Source organism: Pyxicephalus adspersus, chromosome 2, assembly GCF_032062135.1.
Source record: "Pyxicephalus adspersus chromosome 2, UCB_Pads_2.0, whole genome shotgun sequence".
Taxonomy (NCBI): Eukaryota; Metazoa; Chordata; class Amphibia; order Anura; family Pyxicephalidae; genus Pyxicephalus; species Pyxicephalus adspersus.
The window spans coordinates 120,061,450-120,063,859 of NC_092859.1; the positions used below are offsets into that span (position 1 = coordinate 120,061,450).

Below are 2,410 nucleotides of genomic sequence, written 5' to 3' on the forward strand. Positions count from 1 at the left end.
AATTATGTATTATATTATAATTTATGATTATAATATAATAAATAAATATAATTATCATACCCGGGAGTTAATCCTAAAAATTACAGGCCCACACTATAAACAAAAATTTTTATGCAAAAAAAAATAGTGTCACTTTTTGCATCAAAAACCTGCCAAGAAGTTTTTCAGTTTGGTGAAAGAAACAGCATTAGCAACTTATCCCCTTTCCCTCTCTGTCATTCTTTGGTCTCCATTGAGTCTTGTATAAAGAAAGTTAAATGTAAAAGCCACTTTTGTGCTGAGTGTTCTGTAAGACTAGTCTTCTAACTGAAGCACTGATATGTCAGTAGTATATAGAGTTTTAACGTATAACCGAACACAAGAATGATATCAAATGTCAGTTTGAAAATGTGTAAACTTATATAAAATGTGCTCAAACCATTATGACAGTTGAGGCACTGTGACAGTTAAGGTACAGCCTTTTGACCCCTATGGGTAATAGGATGTTTCAATAAACAATGCAAACAGCATACCTTCGGTTATGGATGACTGGGTTTGCGCTTTGCATACCCAAAATAGAAATACATTTATCCACATATTTTACTGACATTTTATGCTCAAAAAAACAAAAAAAAAAACAAAGCAGCTTGGATCCCATGCCATAAACTTCATATCTAAGGCTCTGTGTGCCTCTTACTTCCAATCTCACAAGATTTGTAGTAAGATCTCGCTACTGCACCGTTCAGTTAATGTAGAGAGCTGAACCGGAGGACTTTCTGCATTCAATAAATTAAGTGAATGTTCATTTTAATTATCCAGACTAATTCCTATACTGTTAGCGAATTATGTGCTAATGAAATAAGTGAATATGCACACAATTTTTTGTGAAGATCCTACCTTTATTACTCGGTTCTTTGTCCTCTGCTTGTCTGTTTTGGGACATTGTCTACATTTCAGCTTTTTTTGATTAGTTCATTGTTTTTATTTATATAATGTCTACTTTTTCACTAATTGTTACTTTTGTCTTTTTCCAGCAGGTTATCCATCCAAAAGTTTTATGAGCATCTACTTGATTGTAACGAGCCATCCACAAATACAAAGATGATGTTAACATATTACCTTTATTTGAAAAATGCAACAAATTGTTCTTTTATTGAGTCCCAATGTGTGTAATATTATGTCGGACCTAATAAAGGGATATTGTTTAATCTGATGGCGTATTTCAGTTCTTTGTGTGTAGTGATCTATTTGTAATTCTTGGACACAGATGGGTTTGTATTTAGGAAGTAAGAAAAAAGTGGGGAAAAAAGCAATCGGAGAAAAATAAATTGGTCATTTTTCATTGCTTTAGGTGGATATGTAATCACGTTTTTATGTTTAATCCTGGTTGGGTGGATATAAAAAAAAACAAAAAAAACAAAGGCACTGATCACTCCACATGTGCTCTGGTTTCCTGCAAAACACCCACTAATGGTGAGGCCTGAGTACTGTTTTGTGCAGCCTTGAGATGAATATGAAGGCTGCTATTGTTGACTGTATATGCTAGTTAGCTGGATGCTAATCTGATGTAATGTAAAGTACTTCCCAAGTGCTAGGCCTGTAACAAACATACTTATTGGAAGCTCTGAATTTACTGACGGCATACTCTTTCGAGTCTGTGATCAAAATGTTGATTCCTGCAGCTCTACCAAGCTACTATAATTTACACAAGTAAGTCCGTAAATGCACCCTTCAGGTTTTTCTAGATTTAACCAAGGTCCACTTTAATTTTTCTGAAATCTAGTTCTTGCTGCCCTGGGTTCATAAACAGACCTGTTCATAGCAACAAAAAAGCCTGACACATAAAAAGGACAAAATGCTTGCGTGTCACAAGCTCTGGAGCATATCTGGATTGCGGTTTTCAAAATCAAACGTGTACTTGTCCTTCCAAGCATTCTGGGGACAGCTTAATTTTTTTATAATTAATTTGAATCTTTTTACCTCATACTTTTTTGTACCACCATGTTCTTTTCAGTCACCCTGTGCACAGAGTTTCCTACACAAGAAGTGCTCCCAGCCATACCCGCCAATCACTGGAAAATCCCTCTAGTGTGTAAGTTAATAGGGCTCTGTAGTAGTTAATGGACACAATTGTGTTGTGTTCACTGTAGCTCTTATATGATCCCAAGCTAAGGTAAATAAACTGATCAATGCTGGTATAGACATGGGTTGCTTTACTTAAGAACTAGGAACTTCATTTAGAAAAGTAAACTGCTGATCTTGGTAAATACAAAAAAAAATACAAAAAAAGTGTTTACTATACCCCCTTTAGTTAATTAAACCCATTGCTTGTTTTACATTAGTTCAAAGTTTACAAACTGATTCTTATTTTCATATATTCCAAGAGATATTTCTATAAAATACCATTGTTTTTAATATAGAAAAAATCCCC

General features: G+C 34.3%; 1 protein-coding gene across 2 annotated transcripts in view; it reads left to right on the forward strand.

Annotated features, from left to right (window-relative positions):
• The window catches only part of COX5A (cytochrome c oxidase subunit 5A), a 9,871-nt gene extending 8,679 nt beyond the window's left edge, over positions 1–1,192 (forward strand). Inside the window, exon 5 of one of the 2 annotated variants that reach the window (XM_072402178.1) lies at positions 1,017–1,192. The gene's annotated coding sequence lies outside the window, so the exon portion shown is untranslated. Of the gene's footprint in view, positions 1–1,013 lie in introns of both variants that reach the window. The other variant, XM_072402177.1, reaches the window with a different exon arrangement.
• The last annotated feature ends 1,218 nt before the right edge of the window (positions 1,193–2,410 follow it).